At 63.1% G+C, this 12,342-nt stretch overlaps 2 non-coding genes across 2 annotated transcripts; both read left to right on the top strand.

Moving 5' to 3' along the window:
- Positions 1-682: 682 nt before the first annotated feature.
- LOC131867360 (5S ribosomal RNA) lies at positions 683-801 on the top strand. The gene has a single exon (XR_009365919.1). It is a non-coding gene; the product is annotated as a 5S ribosomal RNA (ribosomal RNA).
- A 7,804-nt stretch (positions 802-8,605) lies between these two features.
- On the top strand, positions 8,606-8,724 carry LOC131867350 (5S ribosomal RNA). The gene has a single exon (XR_009365909.1). It is a non-coding gene; the product is annotated as a 5S ribosomal RNA (ribosomal RNA).
- Positions 8,725-12,342: the final 3,618 nt, after the last annotated feature.

Raw genomic sequence — 12,342 nt, 5'->3', positions numbered from 1 at the left:
CTTCGACCTGGGAACCCAATTTTGGTCCTCGGGTCCCATTTTTTTTTGTCTCGCATCCCACTTTTGGCCTGTGGCCTTTTCGGGGTCGATTCTCGTTTTGGGCATCAGAGCATGTTTCTTCTCCTAAAACCCAATATTTGTTTATTAAGTCTCGGAACACATTTTTGTTCTCGTGGACCCATCATGGGTCTTGGAACGCATTTGTGGTCCTTGGGTCCCATTTTGCATCCCGAAACTTGTGTTTTGGTGCTTGATCCCTATTTTGGGTGCCCACCTTGCACCAAGTGCGCACCCGGGGCAAACCGAGCGCCTTGGTGCACCGGGGCAAGATCGAGCGTGCACCCGAGGCGCCCCGAACATGCCCGAGGCGCCCCGAACATGCACCAAGGTGCACTCGGCCCACATGTGAGCGCAGGTCGTTGCGCCCGAGGTGGTGTGTGGGCACCGCGTTGCAGACGGGACACTGCACGCACACGACGCCCCCTCCAGGTGCACGCACGTAGGCCGGGCCGGGTGCACACCCGACGCCCTAGCAAGGTGCGCGCACCCGGGCAGGGCTCACACTTGGCGAACGGGGCGCACTTCGCGAGGGAGGGTGTGCACCTCGACGGGGGTGGGTGGCCGGGGTGGATTCGCACGTGGGTCGCGGTTTGCTAAGTACACACTGCGACAAGCTCATAACGGGTGCGATCATACCAGCGTTAGTGCACCGGATCCCATCAGAACTCCGCAGTTAAGCGCGCTTGGGCCGGAGTAGTACTGGGATGGGTGACCTCCCGGGAAGTCCCGGTGTTGCACCCTTTTTTAGTTTTTCGCCGGGCGTCGCAATGCTATTTGAATAAACCTTTTGCCCGTTTGCGTTCTCGTCGGGGCCGGGCCGGGCCGGGGTGCGCTGCCCGCACTACCGCGCGCGCGGGGGCGACACCGAGCGCGCACCCGAGGCGCCCCGAGCACACAGGCCACGGTGCAACCCGGGCGTTGTGCGCGCACCCCGGTGCGCCCGAGGTGCTGCGCGCGCACCCAGGTGAAATCGGTGTGCACCTCGGCCAGTGCGCGCTCGGTCGAGTCGCGCACGTTGGCCAAGGTGCACGGTGATGTTTCTTACTCTAAGGTTCCGCACCAGACGCCCGGGACAGGTGAGCGAAGCTGGGCGGGGCCGGGTGCGCGGCCGGGGCAGGTGCACGCAGCTGGAGAGAGCTTTGGAGCACACTTCGGAGCGCACCAATGATGCGCTCCATTCAAAAGTTTCCTGAAAAGGCAAAAAAAGTTGAGATTATAGAATTTCCCACTTGAGAGATTGTAAAAAAAAAAAATTTAAAATGAAGGAAACGCGGGTGCCAAGGTGTGCGCAGCCCAGCCAAGGTGTGCGCACCAAGGCGCCCACCCTGGCGAAGGTGCACGCAAGGTGCGCACCCGAGGCAAACCGGACAATTAACCCAACTTTCGACTTCGCGCGCACCTTGGAGCGCACTTCGGAGCGCTCCTTGGTGCGCACCAATCTTGGGCACCTCGGAGTGCACCATGGCGCCCACCAAGGTGCGCACCCGGGGCAAACCGAGCTCCGACTTCGTGCGCACCTTGGAGCGCACGAAAGGTGCGCACCATGGCGCCCACCAAGGTGCGCAGCCCAGCCAAGGCGTGCGCATCAAGGTGCGCACCCTGGCGAAGGTGCGCACCCGGGGCAAACCGAGCTCCGACTTCGTGCGCACCTTGGAGCGCACAAAAGGTGCGCAACCCAGCCAAGGTGTGCGCACCCCGGTCAAACCGAGCTCCGAATCGTGCGCACCAGAGGTGCACGCCATCGTGCGCACCTTGGAGCACACTTCGGAGCCCTCCTTGGTGCGCGCCGATGTTGCGCACCTCGGAGCGCACCCGGGGAAAACAATGCAATTAACCCGACTTTCGACTTCGTGGGCACCTCGGAGCGCTCTCGGGTTCGCACCTCGGAGCACACCGAGGTGCGCACCTTTGATGCGCTGCCTTCACCAATTTCCAGAAAAGGCAAGAAAACATTGAGAAGGTGTGCGCACCGAGGTGCCCACCCTGGCGAAGGTGCACGCGAGGTGCGCACCCGGGGCAAACCGGGCTCCGACTTCGTGCACGCCGCACCTTGGAGCACACTTCGGAGCGCTCCTTGGTGCGCACCAGGGCGCGCAACCCAACCGAGGTGCCCACCCCGGCGAAGGTGCACGCGAGGTGCGCACCCGGGGCAAACCGGGCTCCGACTTCGTGCACGCCATGGTGCCCACCGCGGCGAAGGTGCACGCGAGGTGCGCACCCGGGGCAAACCGGGCTCCGACTTCGTGCACGCCGCACCTTGGAGCACACTTCGGAGCGCTCCTTGGTGCGCACCATGGTGCCCACCAGGGCGCGCAACCCCGCCGAAGGTGCACGCGAGGTGCGCACCCGGGGCAAACCGGGCTCCGACTTCGTGCACGCCGCACCTTGGAGCACACTTCGGAGCGCTCCTTGGTGCGCACCATGGTGCCCACCAGGGCGCGCAACCCCGCCGAAGGTGCACGCGAGGTGCGCACCCGGGGCAAACCGGGCTCCGACTTCGTGCACGCCATGGTGCGCACCGCGGCGAAGGTGCGCACCCGGGGCAAACCGGGCTCCGACTTCGTGCACGCCGCACCTTGGAGCACACTTCGGAGCGCTCCTTGGTGCGCACCAGGGCGCGCAACCCAGCCGAGGTGCCCACCCCGGCGAAGGTGCACGCGAGGTGCGTACCCGGGGCAAACCGGGCTCCGACTTCGTGCACGCCGCACCTTGGAGCACACTTCGGAGCGCTCCTTGGTGCGCACCATGGTGCCCACCAGGCCGCGCAACCCAGCCAAGGTGTGCGCACCAAGGTGCACGCGAGGTGCGCACCCGGGGCAAACCGGGGTCCGACTTCGTGCACGCCGCACCTTGGAGCACACATCGGGGCGCTCCCGGGTTCGCACCGGCGTTGCGCACCGTGGTGGGCACCTCGGAGCACACCAAGGTGGGCAGCGAGGTGCGCACCTTTGATGCGATGCCTTCACTAATTTCCATAAAAGGCAAAAAAAAAACGAGATTTTAAAATTTCCGTTTTGAAAGATAGTGAGAAAAAGGGAATGCTGGTGCCATCTTGAGCCCGCCCTGGTGCGCAGCCCAGCCAAGGTGTGCGCACCAAGGTGCCCACCCTGGCGAAGGTGCGCGCCCGGGCAATTAACCCAACTTCCAACTTCGCGCGCGCCAGGGTGGGAGCGCACCCAACAACCGGGCCTGGGAAGAGCCAATGCGAGAAACCCCACCAAACGCTCTGACAAAAAAAGAGGGGGCGCTCCAGTAACCCCGCTTCGGAGCGCACCCTGGGCAAACCCAGCCAAGGTGCCCACCCCGGCCAAGGTGCAGGCGAGGTGCGCACCCGGGGCAAACCGGGCTCCGACAACGTGCACGCCGCACCTTGGAGCACACTTCGTAGCGCTCCCGGGTGCGCACCTCAGAGCACACCAAGGTGGGCAGCGAGGTGCGCACCTTTGATGCGCTGCCTTCACTAATTTCCAGAAAAGGCAAAAAAAAAAGGAGATTTTAAAATTTCCGTTTTGAAAGATAGTGAAAAAAACGGAACGCGCGTGCCATCTTGAGCCCGCCCTGGTGCGCAGCCCAGGTAAGGTGCCCACCCTGGCAAAGGTGCGCACCCGGGCAATTAACCCTACTTCCGACTTCGTGCGCGCCAGGGTGGCAACCGGGCCTCGGAAGAGCCAATGCGAGAAACCCCACCAAACGCTCCGACAAAAAAAGAGGCGGCGCTCCAATAACCCCGCTTCGGAGCGCAGCCGGGGCAAACCCAGCCAAGGTGCCCACCCCGACGAAGGTGCACGCGAGGTGCGCACCCGGGGCAAACCGGGCTCCGACAACGTGCACGCAGCACCTTGGAGCACACTTCGAAGCACTCCCGGGTGCCCACCGGCGTTGCGCACCGTGGTGGGCAGCGAGGTGCGCACCTTTGATGCGCTGCCTTCACTAATTTCCAGAAAAAGGCAAAAAAAAATGAGATTTTAAAATTTCCGTTTTGAAAGATAGTGAAAAAAAAGGAACGCGGGTGCCATCTTGAGCCCGCCCTGGTGCGCAGCCCAGGCAAGGCATGCGCACCAAGGTGCCCACCCGAGGTGCACACCCGGGGCAAACCGGGCTCCGACTTCGTGCAGGCCGCACCTTGGAGCACACTTCGGAGCGCTCCTTGGTGCGCACCATGGTGCCCACCAGGGCGCGCAACCCAGCCAAGGTCTGCACACTAAGGTGCCCACCCCGGCGAAGGTGCACGCGAGGTGCGCACCCGGGGCAAACCGGGCTCCGACTTCGTGCACGCCATGGTGCCCACCGCGGCGAAGGTGCACGCGAGGTGCGCACCCGGGGCAAACCGGGCTCCGACTTCGTGCACGCCGCACCTTGGAGCACACTTCGGAGCGCTCCTTGGTGCGCACCATGGTGCCCACCAGGGCGCGCAACCCAGCCAAGGTGTGCGCACCAAGGTGCACGCGAGGTGCGCACCCGGGGCAAACCGGGGTCCGACTTCGTGCACGCCGCACCTTGGAGCACACATCGGAGCGCTCCCAGGTTCGCACCAGCGTTGCGCACCTTTGATGCGCTGCCTTCACTAATTTCCAGAAAAGGCAAAAAAAAACGATATTTTAAAATTTCCGTTCTGAAAGATAGTGAAAAAAACGGAACGCGGGTGCCATCTTGAGCCCTTCCTGGTGCGCAGCCCAGGCAAGTTGTGCGCACCAAGGTGCCCACCCTGGCGGAGGTGCGCGCCCGGGGCAAACCGGGCTCCGACTTCGTGCACTGCATGGTGCCCACCAAGGCGCGCAACCCAGCCAAGGTGCCCACCGCAGCGAAGGTGCACGCGAGGTGCACACCCGGGGCAAACCGGGCTCCGACTTCGTGCACGCCGCACCTTGGAGCACACTTCAGAGCGCTCCTTGGTGCGCACCAGGGCGCGCAACCCAGCCGAGGTGCCCACCCCGGCGAAGGTGCACGCGAGGTGCGCACCCGGGGCAAACCGGGCTCCGACTTCGTGCACGCCATGGTGCCCACCGCGGCGAAGGTGCGCACCCGGGGCAAACCGGGCTCCGACTTCGTGCACGCCGCACCTTGGAGCACACTTCGGAGCGCTCCTTGGTGCGCACCATGGTGCCCACCAGGCCGCGCAACCCAGCCAAGGTGTGCGCACCAAGGTGCACGCGAGGTGCGCACCCGGGGCAAACCGGGGTCCGACTTCGTGCACGCCGCACCTTGGAGCACACATCGGGGCGCTCCCGGGTTCGCACCGGCGTTGCGCACCGTGGTGGGCACCTCGGAGCACACCAAGGTGGGCAGCGAGGTGCGCACCTTTGATGCGATGCCTTCACTAATTTCCATAAAAGGCAAAAAAAAAACGAGATTTTAAAATTTCCGTTTTGAAAGATAGTGAGAAAAAGGGAATGCTGGTGCCATCTTGAGCCCGCCCTGGTGCGCAGCCCAGCCAAGGTTTGCGCACCAAGGTGCCCACCCTGGCGAAGGTGCGCGCCCGGGCAATTAACCCAACTTCCAACTTCGCGCGCGCCAGGGTGGGAGCGCACCCAACAACCGGGCCTGGGAAGAGCCAATGCGAGAAACCCCACCAAACTCTCTGACAAAAAAAGAGGGGGCGCTCCAGTAACCCCGCTTCGGAGCGCACCCTGGGCAAACCCAGCCAAGGTGCCCACCCCGGCCAAGGTGCAGGCGAGGTGCGCACCCGGGGCAAACCGGGCTCCGACAACGTGCACGCCGCACCTTGGAGCACACTTCGTAGCGCTCCCGGGTGCGCACCTCAGAGCACACCAAGGTGGGCAGCGAGGTGCGCACCTTTGATGCGCTGCCTTCACTAATTTCCAGAAAAGGCAAAAAAAAAAGGAGATTTTAAAATTTCCGTTTTGAAAGATAGTGAAAAAAACGGAACGCGCGTGCCATCTTGAGCCCGCCCTGGTGCGCAGCCCAGGTAAGGTGCCACCCTGGCAAAGGTGCGCACCCGGGCAATTAACCCTACTTCCGACTTCGTGCGCGCCAGGGTGGCAACCGGGCCTCGGAAGAGCCAATGCGAGAAACCCCACCAAACGCTCCGACAAAAAAAGAGGCGGCGCTCCAATAACCCCGCTTCGGAGCGCAGCCGGGGCAAACCAAGCCAAGGTGCCCACCCCGACGAAGGTGCACGCGAGGTGCGCACCCGGGGCAAACCGGGCTCCGACAACGTGCACGCAGCACCTTGGAGCACACTTCGAAGCACTCCCGGGTGCCCACCGGCGTTGCGCACCGTGGTGGGCAGCGAGGTGCGCACCTTTGATGCGCTGCCTTCACTAATTTCCAGAAAAAGGCAAAAAAAAATGAGATTTTAAAATTTCCGTTTTGAAAGATAGTGAAAAAAAAGGAACGCGGGTGCCATCTTGAGCCCGCCCTGGTGCGCAGCCCAGGCAAGGCATGCGCACCAAGGTGCCCACCCGAGGTGCACACCCGGGGCAAACCGGGCTCCGACTTCGTGCAGGCCGCACCTTGGAGCACACTTCGGAGCGCTCCTTGGTGCGCACCATGGTGCCCACCAGGGCGCACCCGAGGCAAACCGGGCTCCGACTTCGTGCACGCCGCACCTTGGAGCACACATCGGAGCGCTCCCAGGTTCGCACCAGCGTTGCGCACCTTTGATGCGCTGCCTTCACTAATTTCCAGAAAAGGCAAAAAAAAACGATATTTTAAAATTTCCGTTCTGAAAGATAGTGAAAAAAACGGAACGCGGGTGCCATCTTGAGCCCTTCCTGATGCGCAGCCCAGGCAAGTTGTGCGCACCAAGGTGCCCACCCTGGCGGAGGTGCGCGCCCGGGGCAAACCGGGCTCCGACTTCGTGCACTGCATGGTGCCCACCAAGGCGCGCAACCCAGCCAAGGTGCCCACCGCAGCGAAGGTGCACGCGAGGTGCGCACCCGAGGTGCACACCCGGGGCAAACCGGGCTCCGACTTCGTGCACGCCGCACCTTGGAGCACACTTCAGAGCGCTCCTTGGTACGCACCAGGGCGCGCAACCCAGCCAAGGTGCTCACCCCGGCGAAGGTGCACGCGAGGTGCGCACCCGGGGCAAACCGGGCTCGGACTTCGTGCACGCCGCACCTTGGAGCACACATCGGAGCGCTCCCGGGTTCGCACCAGCATTGCGCACCTTTGATGCGCTGCCTTCACTAATTTCCAGAAAAGGCAAAAAAAAGAAAAAAATGAGATTTTAAAATTTCCGTTTTGAAAGATAGTGAAAAAAACGGAACGCGGGTGCCATCTTGAGCCCGCCCTGGTGTGCAGCCCAGGCAAGTTGTGCGCACCAAGGCACCCACCCTGGCCAAGGTGGGTCACGGGGTGGGTCCTAGGGTGGGTAACGGGGTGGGTACTAAGGTGCGTGCCAAGGTGGGTCATAGGGTGGGTGCCAAGGTGGGCACCAGGGTGGGTGTGCACCAACCCTAGCCAGGGTAGGTCACGGGGTGGTTGTCGGGGTGGGCGTCAAGGAGCCAAGGTGGGTGGCAAGTAGCCAAGTTGCGTGCCAAGGTGGGTGTCGGGGTGGGTGCCAAGGATCCAAGGTGGGTGCCAAGGAACCAAGGTGGGTGTCTGGGTGGGTGCCGAGGTGGGAGCCAGGGTGGGTCCCAAGGTGAGTGCAAAGGTGGGTGCCAGGGTCAAGGTGAGTGCCAATGTGGGTTCCAAGGTGCCAGGGTCAGGGTGAGTGCCAATGTGGGTTCAAAGGTGCTAAGTTGGGTGCGAGGTTGGGTGCGAGGGTGGGTGGGTGCCAAGGTGTGCTAGGTGGAAGCCCGGGTGGGTCGGCATCCCATGGGTGTCGAGTTGGGTGCCTGATGGGTGCTTCTTGTCAAGTTTTAGTCGTCGGGACTCATTTCGAGCCTTAGAGGTCGTTTCTTGTCCGGTTGCCCTGTCTTCGACCTGGGAACCCAATTTTGGTCCTCGGGTCCCATTTTTTTTTGTCTCGCATCCCACTTTTGGCCTGTGGCCTTTTCGGGGTCGATTCTCGTTTTGGGCATCAGAGCATGTTTCTTCTCCTAAAACCCAATATTTGTTTATTAAGTCTCGGAACACATTTTTGTTCTCGTGGACCCATCATGGGTCTTGGAACGCATTTGTGGTCCTTGGGTCCCATTTTGCATCCCGAAACTTGTGTTTTGGTGCTTGATCCCTATTTTGGGTGCCCACCTTGCACCAAGTGCGCACCCGGGGCAAACCGAGCGCCTTGGTGCACCGGGGCAAGATCGAGCGTGCACCCGAGGCGCCCCGAACATGCACCAAGGTGCACTCGGCCCACATGTGAGCGCAGGTCGTTGCGCCCGAGGTGGTGTGTGGGCACCGCGTTGCAGACGGGACACTGCACGCACACGACGCCCCCTCCAGGTGCACGCACGTAGGCCGGGCCGGGTGCACACCCGACGCCCTAGCAAGGTGCGCGCACCCGGGCAGGGCTCACACTTGGCGAACGGGGCGCACTTCGCGAGGGAGGGTGTGCACCTCGACGGGGGTGGGTGGCCGGGGTGGATTCGCACGTGGGTCGCGGTTTGCTAAGTACACACTGCGACAAGCTCATAACGGGTGCGATCATACCAGCGTTAGTGCACCGGATCCCATCAGAACTCCGCAGTTAAGCGCGCTTGGGCCGGAGTAGTACTGGGATGGGTGACCTCCCGGGAAGTCCCGGTGTTGCACCCTTTTTTAGTTTTTCGCCGGGCGTCGCAATGCTATTTGAATAAACCTTTTGCCCGTTTGCGTTCTCGTCGGGGCCGGGCCGGGCCGGGGTGCGCTGCCCGCACTACCGCGCACGCGGGGGCGACACCGAGCGCGCACCCGAGGCGCCCCGAGCACACAGGCCACGGTGCAACCCGGGCGTTGTGCGCGCACCCCGGTGCGCCCGAGGTGCTGCGCGCGCACCCAGGTGAAATCGGTGTGCACCTCGGCCAGTGCGCGCTCGGTCGAGTCGCGCACGTTGGCCAAGGTGCACGGTGATGTTTCTTACTCTAAGGTTCCGCACCAGACGCCCGGGATAGGTGAGCGAAGCTGGGCGGGGCCGGGTGCGCGGCCGGGGCAGGTGCACGCAGCTGGAGAGAGCTTTGGAGCACACTTCGGAGCGCACCAATGATGCGCTCCATTCAAAAGTTTCCTGAAAAGGCAAAAAAAGTTGAGATTATAGAATTTCCCACTTGAGAGATTGTAAAAAAAAAAAATTTAAAATGAAGGAAACGCGGGTGCCAAGGTGTGCGCAGCCCAGCCAAGGTGTGCGCACCAAGGCGCCCACCCTGGCGAAGGTGCACGCAAGGTGCGCACCCGAGGCAAACCGGACAATTAACCCAACTTTCGACTTCGCGCGCACCTTGGAGCGCACTTCGGAGCGCTCCTTGGTGCGCACCAATCTTGGGCACCTCGGAGTGCACCATGGCGCCCACCAAGGTGCGCACCCGGGGCAAACCGAGCTCCGACTTCGTGCGCACCTTGGAGCGCACGAAAGGTGCGCACCATGGCGCCCACCAAGGTGCGCAGCCCAGCCAAGGCGTGCGCATCAAGGTGCGCACCCTGGCGAAGGTGCGCACCCGGGGCAAACCGAGCTCCGACTTCGTGCGCACCTTGGAGCGCACAAAAGGTGCGCAACCCAGCCAAGGTGTGCGCACCCCGGTCAAACCGAGCTCCGAATCGTGCGCACCAGAGGTGCACGCCATCGTGCGCACCTTGGAGCACACTTCGGAGCCCTCCTTGGTGCGCGCCGATGTTGCGCACCTCGGAGCGCACCCGGGGAAAACAATGCAATTAACCCGACTTTCGACTTCGTGGGCACCTCGGAGCGCTCTCGGGTTCGCACCTCGGAGCACACCGAGGTGCGCACCTTTGATGCGCTGCCTTCACCAATTTCCAGAAAAGGCAAGAAAACATTGAGAAGGTGTGCGCACCGAGGTGCCCACCCTGGCGAAGGTGCACGCGAGGTGCGCACCCGGGGCAAACCGGGCTCCGACTTCGTGCACGCCGCACCTTGGAGCACACTTCGGAGCGCTCCTTGGTGCGCACCAGGGCGCGCAACCCAGCCGAGGTGCCCACCCCGGCGAAGGTGCACGCGAGGTGCGCACCCGGGGCAAACCGGGCTCCGACTTCGTGCACGCCATGGTGCCCACCGCGGCGAAGGTGCACGCGAGGTGCGCACCCGGGGCAAACCGGGCTCCGACTTCGTGCACGCCGCACCTTGGAGCACACTTCGGAGCGCTCCTTGGTGCGCACCATGGTGCCCACCAGGGCGCGCAACCCCGCCGAAGGTGCACGCGAGGTGCGCACCCGGGGCAAACCGGGCTCCGACTTCGTGCACGCCGCACCTTGGAGCACACTTCGGAGCGCTCCTTGGTGCGCACCAGGGCGCGCAACCCCGCCGAAGGTGCACGCGAGGTGCGCACCCGGGGCAAACCGGGCTCCGACTTCGTGCACGCCATGGTGCGCACCGCGGCGAAGGTGCGCACCCGGGGCAAACCGGGCTCCGACTTCGTGCACGCCGCACCTTGGAGCACACTTCGGAGCGCTCCTTGGTGCGCACCAGGGCGCGCAACCCAGCCGAGGTGCCCACCCCGGCGAAGGTGCACGCGAGGTGCGTACCCGGGGCAAACCGGGCTCCGACTTCGTGCACGCCGCACCTTGGAGCACACTTCGGAGCGCTCCTTGGTGCGCACCATGGTGCCCACCAGGCCGCGCAACCCAGCCAAGGTGTGCGCACCAAGGTGCACGCGAGGTGCGCACCCGGGGCAAACCGGGGTCCGACTTCGTGCACGCCGCACCTTGGAGCACACATCGGGGCGCTCCCGGGTTCGCACCGGCGTTGCGCACCGTGGTGGGCACCTCGGAGCACACCAAGGTGGGCAGCGAGGTGCGCACCTTTGATGCGATGCCTTCACTAATTTCCATAAAAGGCAAAAAAAAAACGAGATTTTAAAATTTCTGTTTTGAAAGATAGTGAGAAAAAGGGAATGCTGGTGCCATCTTGAGCCCGCCCTGGTGCGCAGCCCAGCCAAGGTGTGCGCACCAAGGTGCCCACCCTGGCGAAGGTGCGCGCCCGGGCAATTAACCCAACTTCCAACTTCGCGCGCGCCAGGGTGGGAGCGCACCCAACAACCGGGCCTGGGAAGAGCCAATGCGAGAAACCCCACCAAACGCTCTGACAAAAAAAGAGGGGGCGCTCCAGTAACCCCGCTTCGGAGCGCACCCTGGGCAAACCCAGCCAAGGTGCCCACCCCGGCCAAGGTGCAGGCGAGGTGCGCACCCGGGGCAAACCGGGCTCCGACAACGTGCACGCCGCACCTTGGAGCACACTTCGTAGCGCTCCCGGGTGCGCACCTCAGAGCACACCAAGGTGGGCAGCGAGGTGCGCACCTTTGATGCGCTGCCTTCACTAATTTCCAGAAAAGGCAAAAAAAAAAGGAGATTTTAAAATTTCCGTTTTGAAAGATAGTGAAAAAAACGGAACGCGCGTGCCATCTTGAGCCCGCCCTGGTGCGCAGCCCAGGTAAGGTGCCCACCCTGGCAAAGGTGCGCACCCGGGCAATTAACCCTACTTCCGACTTCGTGCGCGCCAGGGTGGCAACCGGGCCTCGGAAGAGCCAATGCGAGAAACCCCACCAAACGCTCCGACAAAAAAAGAGGCGGCGCTCCAATAACCCCGCTTCGGAGCGCAGCCGGGGCAAACCCAGCCAAGGTGCCCACCCCGACGAAGGTGCACGCGAGGTGCGCACCCGGGGCAAACCGGGCTCCGACAACGTGCACGCAGCACCTTGGAGCACACTTCGAAGCACTCCCGGGTGCCCACCGGCGTTGCGCACCGTGGTGGGCAGCGAGGTGCGCACCTTTGATGCGCTGCCTTCACTAATTTCCAGAAAAAGGCAAAAAAAAATGAGATTTTAAAATTTCCGTTTTGAAAGATAGTGAAAAAAAAGGAACGCGGGTGCCATCTTGAGCCCGCCCTGGTGCGCAGCCCAGGCAAGGCATGCGCACCAAGGTGCCCACCCGAGGTGCACACCCGGGGCAAACCGGGCTCCGACTTCGTGCAGGCCGCACCTTGGAGCACACTTCGGAGCGCTCCTTGGTGCGCACCATGGTGCCCACCAGGGCGCGCAACCCAGCCAAGGTCTGCACACCAAGGTGCCCACCCCGGCGAAGGTGCACGCGAGGTGCGCACCCGGGGCAAACCGGGCTCCGACTTCGTGCACGCCATGGTGCCCACCGCGGCGAAGGTGCACGCGAGGTGCGCACCCGGGGCAAACCGGGCTCCGACTTCGTGCACGCCGCACCTTGGAGCACACTTCG

This window comes from Cryptomeria japonica, unplaced genomic scaffold, assembly GCF_030272615.1.
Source record: "Cryptomeria japonica unplaced genomic scaffold, Sugi_1.0 HiC_scaffold_168, whole genome shotgun sequence".
NCBI classification, from domain to species: Eukaryota; Viridiplantae; Streptophyta; class Pinopsida; order Cupressales; family Cupressaceae; genus Cryptomeria; species Cryptomeria japonica.
This window is presented reverse-complemented; position numbering and strand designations above follow the sequence as displayed.